This window comes from Akebia trifoliata, unplaced genomic scaffold, assembly GCF_017979445.1.
Source record: "Akebia trifoliata isolate Shusen 1 unplaced genomic scaffold, ASM1797944v1 Contig01401_ERROPOS500000, whole genome shotgun sequence".
In the NCBI taxonomy this organism is placed as follows: Eukaryota; Viridiplantae; Streptophyta; class Magnoliopsida; order Ranunculales; family Lardizabalaceae; genus Akebia; species Akebia trifoliata.
This window is the reverse complement of record NW_028237691.1, coordinates 6,119-23,572: the sequence shown is the minus strand read 5'-3', so window position 1 is coordinate 23,572 and position 17,454 is coordinate 6,119.

The window sequence follows — 17,454 nt, the reverse complement described above, 5'->3', positions numbered from 1 at the left end:
TAATGAAATTAATTTAAAAAGTTGAACCTAAAGAATCGATTAATTGGACTCAGGCAAAATTGTTGAGGGTTCGTGGGATATTTCTTTAAGGACCCCTCCATTTGGGGGTCCAAAGAATTAAAGATATTTTAGAGGGGGGTTCTCCAAAAATTAAAAGTAAATCAAGCAAGACTGAAGTCAAGGTATTAAAGTCAATCAAGTGAGACTGAAGTCAAAATTAAAGTCAATCAAGCAAGACTGAAGTCAAGGTACTAATCGAGTCAATCTCATAAGACTAAGGTCAAAACCCTAAATCAAAACCCTAATCTAAACTAATCAAGTCAATCTCATAAGACTAAGGTCAAAACCCTAAATCAAAATCCTAATCTAAAACTAATCAAGTCAATCTCATAAGACTAAAGTCAAAACCCTAAAACCCTAAAGACTAAGTCAAAACCCTAATTGAAACCCTAAAAGAAACCCTAATCAAACCCTAAATGCTTCTAAAAACTTTATAAAGAGGTGCTCACACCCTATTTTGGTATCAAAGAAGAAACCCTAGAAAAAGTAGGTGAAGAAGCCTCCACAACCTCCCCAAAACCCTAATTTTGGAGCCCCAACTCCTTCCCAAACACCCCTACTCCGATTTTAGCCTAAAAAACACCCAAAAACCTCTCAAAAACATCCCAAAAATCCACAACAAATTCGAAGCACCCAGATCCAAGAAGGAGATACCTTACTCGGAGATCAGAAATTAGATCCGGAGATAGAACGAAGTAAGGAACACGGTACAAGGAGCCATTTTCACCAGATCTGAGGGAATACCACTTTTGCAGATCAAAGGTAAGTTTATTTTTATTTTTTTTTTTATTTTTTTTAATCTAGGTTTATCATTAGCGATGTAGATCTATTTGGGATAAGTAGAGACCGGCATTGGCCGGGCGGGGTTGGTGCCTAACACCTTCCAACCCCGTAACATGATCCCCGAATTCAGATTTTCTGTAGTAGATTAGTTTTTTTTTATCCATTTTAGAGTCAGTTTGGTTCCTAGACCACAGTAACTAGGTGGCGACTCCCAAACCTCAAGGGTCAAAAGCGGATCCGCGCACCCCGCGGATCGAGGGCGCTTTTAGTGGCGACTCCACTGGGGACCTTCGAGGATCAAACTTGAAAAGCCCCAAGTATGGGATACGTCGCTAATAGGACCTTTTTATTTGATTTAGTTGATTATTTGTTTATTGTATTTTATTTATTTATGTTTTTTTTTATTATTTTTTTTTTGTTATTCTTTTGGCTTAATCATAGATCACATGATTCAATCTTAAATATCCTAATCCGGTATATCATTTTTTTATGGTTCAATCGAAGTCATTCGGAATGACCCTAAATAATGCGAGATTTCAAAGGAATAATCTTATTGAGGATGAGATAATGGTTTTCGGACCATGATTTTTTTACGCACGTAATTATATTTCGATTCAAATTTTAGGTGTGTGTTTGATTTGATATTTAAAAAATAGTGTTTTTTTTAATGGTTAGGCGTTGCACCCTTCGACAACACTTTGTTTTTTTTTTAAAAATTTATTTTTAGCATGCTGTCCATTGACAGCAAGAAAAAATATCAAAATTTTTTTCTTTTTTTCTGTTGAAGGCAAAGCGTGCTGAAGGGCTTGGTGTGTCGTAAATAACGTGGCGTTTTTCAATTTGCACACTAACTTACCAATAAAAGAGTGCTGGTACGTGTGGTGTGCCATAAAAAATTTCTGTTTTTTTCCCGTTCACACCACCAATACATGAGGAGGTGTGTTGGTGTGCGTTGAATAAAATCTAATTCTTTCTATGCGCACATCGTCTTCTCCAAGAAGAGAAAACGCTGGTTAATATAGAGGCCGATGAGGTCTCTCTGTCCAACCATTTGAAACCAGCAAAATCAACGAAAAAAATCGATTTTTTTTACCCATATCATCTTCTCAAATCGTTTTCTTCCTAACCCCATCGTCTACAATAGACGAATCTGTTAGAGCTGTTCGATTTCAGACCCAAAAATCATTGTGATGAAGAGTCATAAAACTTCGAATCGACAAACCCCTTTGAAGTTCATTCGAACAAGAACGAGTTAACCATACTCTTCATTCGGCTATCAAAGACAATGAGGGACTGGTTCAGATCTGAATCTGATCGGTTTAGTCTCTCCATTCTCTCAGTCCGATTGATTTAGAGTCACTAATGATCTAAAAAAATCTGCGATTTCTTCTGAGAGAAAATGAGACACGCAGCATGATTCATCTACGAAGCTATATTTGCGATCTCGCCCCAAAGAGCTGGAGTTTTTTCTGTTTTGTTTCTTTTTTTTAAATAAAAGAAGAACACTGATTCGACCGAGATTTTATGTAGATTCAAACTTCACACATTGCTGCTGGTTCTCGTTGATCTTGTTGACTTTATGTTCTTCAACTCTCATTTATCAGATCGGTTTTACGAACGTGAACCCAACTGTAGAAGCTTTGATTTTCTGGGTTTATTTTTCTTTTTAGATGCTTTTAAACAGAAAATCAGAGAGGTGTAGGAAACCTACTGGATTTGAGCTTTTGATTTTTTGTTTCGAATTACAGAGAACATCGATCTATGATTGAGATTGAATCACGATAGTTCTTGGTTTCGAATCAGCAACATCAATCCGTTTGATTTCAGACATTTATCAATTTTTCATGTTTATTTTTTTTAACTTTTGGGGATCAAAACCGATGGATCAGACGAGAAATCACAATTAAATAAGCACATTTTCATGGAATATTTGCTTCATTTAACTGATGAAGAATGTGGTTGTTTAAGTTTATCCCAAACTCTTATTAGCACATCAATATTCATTTGTAACACACCACTCCATACGCGGGCAATTATTTTTTCCTAAAGGATTGATGTGTTATAAATTAATAATGAGTTGCTAATATACCTCAATGTTGTTCTAACTGTTGGCAACCCACACACCAATTATTCTAATGACACCTTGATGATTTACGTGGAAATTTGGGTGACACTAGTAAGAGATGGTTTGTCAACAACGATCCATTTGTTGGCTAAATTTTTATTGGGATTTTGTTTTTGATTTTAAAAAAAAAAAAAAAAATGGGTATTTGATTTTAAAATCTCCATCCTGACGAATATCCAGTCATCCTCAATACAATATGATTTGAAATTCTGAATTATTTTGGGCCATTCGAAATAACCTTCGATTGAAATACACAAGGAAATAATGTTGGATTAAATGCTTGCTATATGCTTGATATGCTCATCTTTAATCATGTGATTTGAATGATGATGATCTTGATTAAATATTCATATGATTTGAATGGTGTCGATCTTGATTGAATGTTCACATAATCCGATGTATGATGGTATGATCAGGCCCATGGGCCCATTTATTTGAAAAAAGCCCCGGGCACACCCCACCCTGTTGCACACACCACATGCACGTTTACCGCTTTACTCACTTACACGTCCCATTTAGCCAACGTGGCACTAGTGCGTGGCCCGGTCTCTTCGGAGATGCGACGTCATTCATGAAACCCACAACTCCAGTCACGTACCTTAGGGTATATCAAACTGGGGGCATCAATACCATCTGATCAGGTGATTCTGAGAAGTATGTTGATGCACCCAGGCTGGAGCGACCTGAGCCTTTGACCTATTGTAAGCCACACAGTCACATGTCCCGATTGCCAACGTAGTACTAGTACGTGGTCGGTCCCCTCGTGGGATGCCAAACCATTTATGAAAGCTACAACCCTTGACTCGTACCCGTAGGTATAAAAGATAATCTAAGTGTATCAATTGCACTTCTTGGTCAAAACCGATGCCTAAGCAGATCTTGCCCCGCTGTACCCTACTGTACGAGGGGGATAGACTACGTCTATTCTAGACGAGAGGTATTTAAGTGGGCCCTTGCTCAGCATTGTGCGCCACCTCTCAACTGGAGATCAAACTGGCTGTTTTTGACTTCAGAGAAGTGAATTGAGGTTTTAGATTATCACCTATACGGTATATCAAACCAAGTCACCACGTATCGAAAGGTATATAGGTGTGCTTGGGCAAGGGTGGCCAGATAAAAATGCATTGCACGTAGTAAGCTTAGAGTCTAGAAACCTTCCCAGTAGGTCACGACTCGAACTTATCGTGGGTGTTCCCGGGTTGTTTATTGAATGGAGCCTATTGATTGATGAATGTATGTGAGTGATGAAATGGATGTATGTGAATGATGAGATCAAGAATGTATGATTGTCCTCAAGGATAAAAAATGTTGTTTTTGAAAATCAAAATGGGTGCACCGACCCAATAAAAAATTCATCTCTTGCAAATGACCCAGCCCAACTCGATCCAACAATCCTGATGGACCGGGCCATTTAAATCGAAATAAAAATCAAATTTTCAAAGAAGAAAAATAGTTTACAAAGGGAAAGTATTTTCCAGAAAAAATATTTTCCAAAAAAAAATGTTATTCTCTAAAAAGAAAAAATGTTTTCTAAGAAAAAACGTTTTCCAAAAAATATTTTCCATAAAAACAAGATTTCCAAGAGAAGATACTTTCCAAATAAAAAACTATTTTTCAGAGAAAAAATATTTTTCGGAAAAAATGTTTTCCAAAGAAAAGAAAATGAAGGAAAAATGATTTACAAAAGATATATATTTGCATGAAAAATTATTGAAATATGTTTGAAGTTGTTATTCAATGAAAACATTATTTGTCAATATTTTTCAAGAGTGCAGTAAAATTATTTTCTTCTGAATAATCATTAAATGGATGAACTTTTTAATGGATTGGTGCACAGAATTCAATAAAATCTCAGGATTCATTTTAAAATGTTATCAAGGGGGTGACACTGAAATTGGTTAAATTCACCTTCAAAGAGGTTAAGGGTTATCATTGTATCTAAGCTCAATCGTCTATCGTCTAGCTAGGGTTGTAAATCCGGTCAGTTAGAGTAAAACGTCAATATCAAGTCAACATTCAGAAATGACCTCAAAATTTCTCAATATCATCCAGTTGTTCTTTGAAAATCATAGTGCTTCAATCCTACCGGTTGTAAGCAATGTCTCAGTTCTCATCAAGCCGTTTGGGTAGTCTTGAGTTTCATGAGTCATTTGGGTTAACTCGAGTCCTTTTTCCTAGCAAGGTCTTGTCCTCCTTAGATTGAGTCTACTCTTTCTTATTGAGTCAAGTTAGTTCGTCGAGTCTATAGAGGTGTTTATCGCCCCTTCTGAATTTGATTGGATAAAAGAAATTTTTGAATACCTTGAGCGCATTAACGAGTTAACTAATAACTGGCTTCAAAGAGAAATTCCTCTAATAAGGAACCCCCTCCTGAGCAAGAAGATAAGAGTCGGGCTCAAGAAAACAAAGGTCATTGACCTCGGAAGAAAAATAAATTCCTAAAGAGATTCAAATAGAAACCATCTTATCTCTAGAGGAACATAAGGGGATAATGAATTGACTCAGAAATTTCAAAAGACTTGTTCGTGTGATCATATGAGGGTATGCTAGGTACAAGCTTGGGTGTTGTTCAACATGGAATGGATACTCGTCTATATCAATGGAATCAAAGAAGATGTTATAAAAATGTATCAGTGCTATCCTCACTACATCTTGAGTTTCAAATCATATATTATCAGTCGATATGGGAGTACCTTTTGAACTGATCTCTGATAATGGGTCGTACTTCAAAGCATAAATCATTACTCTGAGTTCAAAGTTGAAGATCCGGAATCACAAATCATCCCCCTACCGTCCTCAGATTAATGGAACGGTTGAAGTAGTTAGTAAGAGTATCAAGACTATCATCAGGAAAATGAGTCAATCACATCGAGATTGGTCAAAAAAAAATTATCATTCACGCTGTGGACATATTGAACTCTAATTCAATCCTCTAGTGGAGCTACTCCCTACTCCTTAGTGTATGGCATGGAAGCAGTCTTGCCAGTTGAAATGGAAATTTCGTCTCTCAGGGTCTTGTCAGAAAATCATTTGTTAGAAACAGATTGGGTTCATCAGCAGTATGAAGAATTAAACTTGATCAAAGAAAATGAGTTAAAGCCTTGTACCATGTGCAAACTTATCTAAGAAGAGTCACCCGGTTATTTGACAAGAAGGTCAAAGCTCATCATTTATAAGTCAAAGATTTAACTATCAGACTTCAAAGAAAATTGAACACTCCTCCTCGATTATAGGAGAAAGTCTAAATTGGGAAAATTCATTCATTAAGGAAATACTGTCTGGAAAAGTCGTCAGACTTCAAGATCATGATGGAGGTGAACTACCAGAACCAACCAACCTTGACCAGATCAAGCGGTACTACATTTAAGGAGGCCATCTTTGACCGAATCAATTCTCCTGTTACCCAGTTCAATATATCCTTTCTCAACCCCTTTGCAACCTTTTTCAAAAAGAAAAATATGCCTTTTTCTTTCTTAGCCCGATCACCTAACCTAGGGGAGGGAAGTTTCGAACTACGTTTTGGTCTGATCCCAAAATTTTGGGGTACGTAGGCAACCTGAGAAGTCACTTCAGGCCCGACCACATCAAAATAAAAAAATCTAGTTCCCCACACAATAAAAAATTAAGAAAAAAATTCAAAAGAAAAAGAAATCCAAAATGGGGAAGAAAATTTAAGGTAAAAGAAAACAATTGAAAAGAAAATGCCACACAAGGGGCATTTGGGTTGTTGAGCCTCAAAATTCCTTTCTTTTTATACCCAATCCTAAGCCTACCCATGAAAGTCCTCCTAAGTACCGTGCGAAAAGTCAAGGAAGATAGCAAAGCATGATCAGGCAGCAACTCCAGAAGTTCAGAGACAAAAAATAAATAAATAAATAAAAAGATAAAAAAATGATGAAGCCTGCTAAGTTGAAAATCCGAAAAGGGCGACTTAGGCAAAAATTAAGGCAAGCTCGCAAGGTTGAAAATCTGAAAGGACAACTTTGGCAACAATTAGAGCAAAGAAAAAAAAAGAAGAGCTCGCTAGATCGAAAACCTGAAAAGGCGATCTAGGCAAAAGTTAGAGCAACAAAGAAAAACAGAAGAAAATCCCAAGTGAGAGCAGTTCGAGCTGAAACATCAGAAATTCGAATAATCAAGTTCAATACTCAGCTTAAACCTGACATAGATTCAGAAGCCACAAGTATCTTGTCTACGATCGATCTGAAAATTCTTACTTCCCCAAGTGAACCAATGGAGAGAATGATGAATTCTATGATGAGTCTCAAAAGGAAATATTTTGTTCTCTTGAGCCTGACTCAAAATCTTTAATAAAATTAAAAGTTGGATCTTTATTGCGCTTGTGGTAATCAAATATTTCAAACCTTCATACAAGGGGCATTTTTTTTTTCCTCTAGATATGTAATTTCCCCCCTTATACTAGGGCATTTTTTAATGATGTGTTCAATGCCATGTTTATTGTCAAACTAGGGACATTTTGTTCTTGAGCAATGTTAATCCTAAAAAAATAATGAGAACTCCAAACTTAAGGTTACCCTCTTGATAACAGTTCTTCAAAAAACTCTTAAGGTTCAAAAGAAATAAAAACTCAGGTTTTAAATTCATAAAACTTTTGGATAAATCCTTGAGGTTCAAACAAAAGCACTTCGGATCTCCCATTTGACTGCGTCCAGAGATCAACTAATATGGTATTCCCGGATCCGATCATTCCTAGATTCGATCATTTCTCTTCTAGATTCAGTATCTTCCAGATTTATTCAATTCACTCTGATCAGTCTTTTCCAAATTCATTCATTCTTTCTCAAAAGTCCTTCATTCCTTTGCCAATTTTGCTCAGTTGCCGCCAAGGGTTTTCTTGGAATTATGCTCAGATACCGCCGAGGGTTTTCTCGGAATTATGCTCAGATGCCGCCAAGGGTTTTCTTGGAATTATGCTCAGATGCCGCCAAGGGTTTTCTTGGAATTATGCTCAGATGCCGCCAAGGGTTTTCTTGGAATTATGCTCAGATGCCGCCGAGGGTTTTCTCGGAATTATGCTCAGATGCCGCCAAGGGTTTTCTTGGAATTATGCTCAGATGCCGCCGAGGGTTTTCTCGGAACTATGCTCAGATGCCGCCAAGGGTTTTCTTGGAATTATGCTCAGATGCCGCCAAGGGTTTTCTTGGAATTATGCTCAGATGCCGCCGAGGGTTTTCTCGGAACTATGCTCAGATGCCGCCAAGGGTTTTCTTGGAATTATGCTCAGATGCCTCCCAGGGTTTTCTTGGAACTATGCTCAGATGCCGCCAAGGGTTTTCTTAGAATTATGCTCAGATGCCGCCGAGGGTTTTCTCGGAACTATGCTCAGATACCGCCAAGGGTTTTCTTGGAATTATGCTCAGATGCCGCGAGGGTTTTCTTGGAACTATGCTCAGATGCCGCCAAGGGTTTTCTTGGAATTATGCTCAGATGCCGCCGAGGGCTTTCTCGGAATTATGCTCAGACACCGCCAAGGGTTTTCTTGGAATTATGCTCAGACGCCGCCGAGGGCTTTCTCGGAATTATGCTCAGACACCGCCAAGGGTTTTCTTGGAATTATGCTCAGATACCGCCGAGGGTTTTCTCGGAATTATGCTCAGATGCCGCCAAGGGTTTTCTTGGAATTGTGCTCAGATGCCGCCGAGGGTTTTCTCGGAACTATGCTCAGATGCCGCCAAGGGTTTTCTTGGAATTATGCTCAGATGCCGCCGAGGGTTTTCTCGGAATTATGCTCAGATACTGCCAAGGGTTTTCTTGGAATTATGCTTAGATGCCGCCGAGGGTTTTCTTGGAACTATGCTCAGATGTCGCCAAGGGTTTTCTTGGAATTATGCTCAGATGCCGCCGAGGGTTTTCTCGGAACTATGCTCAGATGCTGCCAAGGGTTTTCTTGGAATTATGCTCAGATGCCGTCGAGGGTTTTCTCGGAACTATGCTCAGACGCCGCCAAGGGTTTTCTTGGAATTATGCTCAGATGCCGCCGAGGGTTTTCTCGGAACTATGCTCAGATGCCACCGAGGGCTTTCTCGGAACTATGCTCAGATACCGCCAAGGGTTTTCTTGGAATTATACTCAGTTTATATTTACTTTATGCTCAGATTTGACTCATTTCCAACTCAAACTCTTTGAAATATATCTCAGATTTTGAGCCCACACACTTGCACAGTTGTTATGTCAGTCAAGGAGAATTTTTTTAAAATTCAAGGATCTGACACTGCCAGTGAGAGCTCGCGCTCAAGGACCTGACATTTTTTTAGTTCGAGGAGAGTTTTACGCTCAATGATCCGAATACCCCGACGAATTGTTAAATCAGGCTGCAAAATGAACTGTCACTAGCTTTGGCATTCGGATATCGCACTATCTACCAAGATAGATTTGCTATCTAGTTTGCTTCAACCCTCTGCCAAAGAGGGGCATCTGTAGACACCCCATTTTTGCATCCGCCTGATTAATCAAGTCGTCAACCCGATCGCAAAGGTTCCCAATGATGGATGTCTATTCCAATGCTTTATTTTGTTACCAGATATGTTTCAGAAATCTGGATGAGGTATCTCGAACTGACAAAACTTAGAAACCACGCTACGCTAGGAAAATACGACCCCAGAAACATAGAAATCATCATCTTGCAAACCAAAAAGAAGCTTCACGATAAAAATCACTAAAAATGATTAAATTATCAAAATAACCCTAACCTCAAAATAACCCTAGAGCCTACGTTACGCTTAGGAAAACTCTCTCGAACACATAAAATAACAAATCGGAACCAAATAAATCATTTCACCAATTTTAACAGAATTTGACAAAATTATGAAAATGCCCCTCATAAAGTTCACAATAATTTCACATAAAAATTTTCATAAATGACACAAACCAACATTCTTATTGAATTCCTTACGAAAAACTGATTCTAAAACATCCTAGAACATTAAAAACCGACTTGAAACGTGAAAAGTCCTCTCCGGGGGCAAAACGGTAATTTCACAATTTTCATAATTAAAAAATTCGAAATTAATAAATAAAACATTAAATAATTAAAGTGAAACATTAATGAAATTAATTTAAAAAGTTGAACCTAAAGAATCGATTAATTGGACTCTCAGGCAAAATTATTGAGGGTTCGTGGGATATTTCTTTAAGGACCCCTCCATTTGGGGGTCCAAAGAATTAAAGATATTTTAGAGGGGGGTTCTCCAAAAATTAAAAGTAAATCAAGCAAGACTGAAGTCAAGGTATTAAAGTCAATCAAGTGAGACTGAAGTCAAAATTAAAGTCAATCAAGCAAGACTAAAGTCAAGGTACTAATCGAGTCAATCTCATAAGACTAAGGTCAAAACCCTAAATCAAAACCCTAATCTAAACTAATCAAGTCAATCTCATAAGACTAAGGTCAAAACCCTAAATCAAAATCCTAATCTAAAACTAATCAAGTCAATCTCATAAGACTAAAGTCAAAACCCTAAAACCCTAAAGACTAAGTCAAAACCCTAATTGAAACCCTAAAAGAAACCCTAATCAAACCCTAAATGCTTCTAAAAACTTTATAAAGAGGTGCTCACACCCTATTTTGGTATCAAAGAAGAAACCCTAGAAAAAGTAGGTGAAGAAGCCTCCACAACCTCCCCAAAACCCTAATTTTGGAGCCCCAACTCCTTCCCTAACACCCCTACTCCGATTTTAGCCTAAAAAACACCCAAAAACCTCTAAAAAACATCCCAAAAATCCACAACAAATTCGAAGCACCCAGATCCAAGAAGGAGATACCTTACCTCGGAGATCAGAAATCAGATCCGGAGATAGAACGAAGTAAGGAACACGGTACAAGGAGCCATTTTCACCAGATCTGAGGGAATACCACTTTTGCAGATCAAAGGTAAGTTTATTTTTATTTTTTATTTTTATTTTTTTAATCTAGGTTTATCATTAGCGATGTAGATCTATTTGGGATAAGTAGAGACCGGCATTGGCCGGGCGGGGTTGGTGCCTAACACCTTCCAACCCCGTAACATGATCCCCGAATTCAGATTTTCTGTAGTAGATTAGTTTTTTTATCCATTTTAGAGTCAGTTTGGTTCCTAGACCACAATAACTAGGTGGCGACTCCCAAACCTCAAGGGTCAAAAGCGGATCCGTGCACCCCGCGGATCGAGGGCACTTTCACACCACCAATCAAGGTCCATACAATTCTTGATTATCAAGGGGGATACTTGTCACCATCACAACCCAGCTCCCAAAATCATTGTACCCAAGCTCATCATCACTCCTAAAAGCTAGACAACCCATAGCACAATCCACATCTCACGTCATAACCTAATCTCATCACCTTCTCCTCAAAACACTCCATAAGTCATCTCCATACCTACCATACTCCTTCTCTTTAATCAACTCACCTAATACACACACTCGCACCTTTTGGACATTTATCACCATCTCCTTTACCCTCCTAAAAACTAACCACCCAATCCCTTAAACAAACCACTATTTTAACCAAACACCCACACCCCTTAATCCCACCTAATTGTAGACACCCCATTTTTGCATCTGCCTGATTAATCAACTCATCAACCCGATCGCAACGATTCTCAATGATGGATGTTTATTCCATTGCTTTATTTTGTTACTAGATATGTTTCAGAAATTCGGATGAGGTATTTCGAACTGACAAAACCTTAGAAACCATACTACGCTAGAAAAATATGACCTCAGAAACATAGAAATCATCATTTTTCAAACAGAAAGAAGCTTCACGATAAAAATCACTAAAAATTAATCAAATTACCAAAATACCCCTAACCTTAAAATAACCCTAGAGCCTACATTACACTTAGAAAAACCCATTCAAATACATAAGATAACAAATCGAAATCAAAATAAATTATTTCGCCAATTTTCACAAAATTTGATAAAATTACAAAAATGCCCCTCATAAAGTTCACGACCATTTCACACATTTTTTTTAAAATGACACAAACCAATATTCTCATTGAGTTCCTTATGAAAAATTGATTCTAAAACATCTTGGAATATAAAAAATCGACTTAAAACGCATAAAATCCTCTCCGAGGGCAAAACGATAATTTCACAATTTTCATAATAAAAAATTTCGAAATTAATAAATAAAATATTAAATAATTAAAGTGAGATATTAATGAAATTAATTTAAAATTTTGAACTAAAACAATCGATCAATCGGGCTCTCAGGCAAAATTGTTGAGGGTTCGCAAGATATTTCTTTAAGGACCTCTCCATTTGGGGGTCCAAAGAATTAAAGATATAATAGAGGAGGATTCTCCAAAAAATTAAAGTCAATCAAGTAAGACTAAAGTTAAGATATTAAAGTCAATCAAGTAAGACTAAAGTCAAAATCAAAGTCAATTAAGTAAGACCAAAGTCAAGATATTAAAGTTAATCAAATGAGACTAAAGTCAAAATCTTAAAGTCAATCAAATAAAATCAAAAGTCAAAACCCTAATAGAGTTCTAATTAAATAATAACTCTATTTAATAGAGTTCTAATTAAAATACAACTCTACCTAAAACAATTCTAATTAAAATATAACTTTACTTAAAATAATTCCAACTAAAATACAACTCTAACTAAAAAAACTCTAATTAAACACTAATTCTATCTAAATCAACCCTTAAAAAAAATCTATAAATAGAGGTCCTCACACCCTATTTTCGTATCAAATCAAAAATCCTAAGAGAAGTAGGTCAAAAAGCTTCCCTAACCTCCCATAAACCGTAATTTTGAAGTCCCAACTCCTTACCTAACACCCATACTTCGATTTTAGCTTGAAAAACACCTAGAACCCCTTCAAAAACACCCCAAAATTCATAACAAATTCGAAGAATCCAGATTTAAGAAAGAGATACCTCAACTTGGATATCAAAAATCAGATCCGGTGAGAGAACGAAGCGAGGAATACTATACAAGAAGTTATTCTATCAGATCTGAGAAAAAAGAAAATCGTTGCGTTCGGAAAAGGTAAGTATTTTTATTTTTTTATTGGTCAGGTTTTTTTAGCAATGTAGTTCTACTCGGGAATTAGTAGAGACCGGTGTTTGCTGGGCGGGGTTGGTGCCTAACACCTTCCAACCCCGTAACGTGATCCCTAGACCCGTATTTTTCTTTCGTATATTAGTTTATTTACCTTTTAGAGTCAATGTTCGGTTCCTAGACCGTAATAACTAAGTGGCGACTCCCAAACCTCAAGGATCAAAAGCGGATCCGCGCACCCCACAGATCGAGGGCGCTTTCAGTGACGACTCTATTGGGGACAATTGAGGATCAAACTTGAAAAACCCCTAAGTATGGGAGCATTGTTAAAACGACCTAGATTGTTTTTATTTATTTATTTATTTATTTATGTTTTTGTTTATCTGTTTATTTTATTTATTTACTTTTTTTATTATTTTTTGTTCGATTATTGATCATACGTTTGGACTTTGAATATTTGGCATACTTGTTTTTATGGTTCAATCAAGAGTCACTTAGGGTGACTATAAATAATGCTAAATCTCAAAGGGATAATTTTACCAAGGACGGAATATTGATTATTGGACTATGGACACTAAAAAAAAAAGAGGATTTTTTACCTTTTTATTCGTTTTTTAGGTGTATGTCGACTTGTTTTTGGGATATCAAAAGATTCTCTTTTTTAATTTGTTAGTTTTATGTGTTCAATTCTTTTAAATAGGCAAGTTGTGCTAACAGAAAAAAAGATGATGAAAAAAATAATAATAAAAATAAAATAAAATAAAAAAAGGTTTGTTTTTTTAAAGGTGTTGTTAGTCGACAGCACGTTTTGAATTGGATTTAGAATGATGTGCCCTTAGTAAAAATTTGACTTTAATCGCTAAACCCTTAATGAATTTAGAGAAAGGATGGTGTGCCGCTAGCAAGAAGAGGAAATTCCTCTTCCCATCTTCTTCTCCACATTAAAAAAAAAAACAGCAAGAGAGAGACGTCTCTCTCTCATTGCTCTCTCTCTCTCTCTCTCTCTCTTCTATTTCTCTGTCATCTTAGATTCAGATTTACCTCTTCCCATGATTTGCTGCAGATTTTCTCTCCTATTTCCAAAGAAAGCTAGAAAATTCTCTTGCACTTGATCTCCTTTTCCATTCATTTCTTTGTAAGATTTCCATCTCGATTTGTCTCCCTGATCCGTTAGAGTTCTTGATCGATAAGGAAACATGAACCAGTCAACCACGACTTCCATTGAATCCGTCCAATGTTACGGGAGTAAGAAAACTATAGTTGCAGTGATGCACTGCAAGCGTGGCTGAGGTTTGATCACGATCAACGGTTGCCCAATCAGGCTCATCGAACCAGATATCCTTTGTTTTAAAACCTCTCTTGCAATCTCTCTTTCTCTCGCCTATGATTTCTCCACTAAGATCAGATGGCGCTAAAGAAGAAAAGGCTCTTTTTCTTTCTTACAAACCTGTTAAATTTGTTGTAGACAAACATTAAAAAAAAAAAAAGAAATGGAATGGTGAATAATATTAAGGATTAATGTGTTACTTGCGCGGAAAGCGATCAGGGAATTGATGGTAAGAGGTTTGATCAGGATGGTTTCAGCCCATACAAGCTAGCAGATTTACATGAGGACAACTAATGCTTAGTGTCCTCATCTCAGTAACTCTTGTTTATTTTTATCTTGTATGAACTAGTTGTTTTATCTATGGGTAAAGTATTTTGATTTTAATGTTATGTTCTGGGCTTCTGGTTATCTTTTGATAAAAAAATATATATATAAAAAAAAAAATACAAAGAAAAAAAATCAAAGTATACCTGAGGAGATTATTGAGAAGCCTTTTATCGAGGACAGTCCTCGATGTTCTGATTTTCAAGCCAAAGGTGCCGTCCTTTGCACAACCTGCCCTGATTCGGGTTTACATGTTGATCCTATATTGGAGAGGTAAGGAATCATAGTCAAAGTTTGATGCCTAGGTCATGGAGCCTTCTATTTTTTTTAAAAATTTGGGGTGCAGAAGAACCAATCAAAGTTTGGTAATTTTCAGAATTACCTTTAGTTCCTATCTCTCAGAAGAATATCTAGTGAACAGTGGACATTTTCTATGTTGCTGTCATAGTGCTATCTTGTTCGTTTCTGAATTGAAGTTCTAAGTTATTTTTATTATTTTGAATTCGTCATAGACATGGCTATCTAACTCTTTTGATTGAAGATTGAAACAGTGTATCATGATTCTCATGTTTATAGATTTAAATGGAGAAAAATACTGATTTCATGGGTTATAGACTCGCGTGTTAGCACAATAAATTTCTAAGAAAGTCTTGCTTCGGAGATCCTTTATTGCAATTTTTTATCATAAAGATTTATCCATTTTATTGAGTTTGTACACAAGAAACAGATCATGGCGAGGGGCCCACATTAGTTTAACCAACGGCCTTTGTATGTTTGTTATCCAACAAACTTTGAATAGGACCAGAACCCATATCTTTAAAGAATCCATTTGATTCTGTTGACATGTAAAATGTGTGGTGGCAATTTTTGTTTAAGATTAGTAAAGGTTTCAGCAATAAATTTGTTGAATCCAAAGGGATTTTCTTTTCTCACTAATTTAGTAAGGTTTCTTCCTTACTAAGGGTCATTGACCTCGCCACGTGGCACGCAAAAAAAAAAATCCAATGTCACGTGTACGCGGCGGACAACATTCTATGTTTTTTAGAAGTTTTTACTCTTTTAAAAAAAAATTAAGTTTCATCTTGAACTTTGATTTGAAATTTCATAGTAACTCATTTTCAAAACCTTGGATCGAAGCCAAAATTTTTTTTATTTTCGAATCTAAAATTTTTCCATCAAAATCTATAAGGTTGTGACATTGGATTGTCAACATGATGAACCACGTGAATTCAATAACCCTTAGTAAAGTTTCAAATCTTACTTAGTTGGTAAAGATAACCTAAGTTCTTACTCACAAAATTGGTTCAATAGCAAATTACTAAAATAATGGAATTTTTGTGCTAAAAAAGCAACAAGTCCACCCGATAAAAATATATATATATATATTGTTTGTGGTTATTGTACTCATATTTGATTGATAATTTATATTTTTTTTTAGGGCGGTCATAATTGATTGATCATCCTATTCTCTTTTGTACTACCTTGATTGCTTGCCTATCTATATGCCATGATCTTGATTAATATATATTTTGATGTGCATGCCTTAATCTTGATTTTGATGCTTTGGATATTTATGTTGTATGATCACATTTTCTAATATCCATATTTTGAGGGTTTAATTGGACCCATGGACCCATTTGTTTGAAAAAAGGCATCGGGCACACCCCACCCTGTTTTGCACACACCACATGCACATTTATTGTTTTGCACACTTGCACGTCCCATACAGCCAATGTGGCACTAGTGCGTGGTCCGGTCTCTTCGGAAATGCGACGTCATTCATGAAAACCACAACTCCAGTCACGTACCTTAGGGTATATCAAATTGGGGCATCGATATCGTCTAATCAAGTAATTCTGAGAAGTATATTGATGCACCCAGGCTGGAGTGACCTGAGCCTTTGACCTATTGTGAGCCACACAATCACATGTCCTGATTGCTAACGTAGTATTAGTACGTGGTCGGTCCCCTCGTAGGATGCCAAACCATTTATGAAAGCTACAACTCTTGACTCGTACCCATAGGTATGTAAAAGATAATCTAAGTATATCAATTGCACTTCTTGGTCAAAATCGGTGCCTAAGCAAGATCTTACCCCGCTGTACCCTACTGTACGAGGGGGATAGACTACGTCTATTCTATACGAGAGATATTTAAGTGTGCCCTTGCTCAGCATTGTGCTCCACCTCTCAACTGGAGATCAAATTGACTATTTTTTACTTCAGAGAAATGGGTTGAGATTTTTGATTATCACCTATACGGTATATCAAACCAAGTCACCATGTATCGAGAGGTATATAGGTGTATTTGGACAAGGGTGGCCAGATAAAAATGCATTGCACGCAGTAAGCTTAAAGTCTAGAAACCTTCCCTGTAGGTCACGATTCGAACTTATCGTGGGTGTTCCCGGGTTATTCATTGAATGGAATCTTATGAGACTTTGCGATTGATATGAATGTATGTGAATGATGAGATCAGAGTGTATAATTGTCCTCAAGGATCAAAAATTTTATTTTTAAAAATTAAATTGGGTGCACCGACCCAATAAAGAATCCATTTCTTGCAAAAATTCAATAATGACCCAGTCCATCTCGATCCAACAATCATGATGTACCAGGCCATTTAAATCAAAATGGAAATCAAATCTTCAAAGAAGAAAAATGGTTCATAAATGGAAAATATTTTTCAAGAGAATATTTTCCAGAAAAAATGTTTTCCAAAGGAAGTGTTCTCTAGCAAAAATATTTTTTAAGAAAAATTATTTTTCAAAAAATATTTTTAATAAGAACAAGATTTTCCAAGAGAAAATGTTTTCCAGATA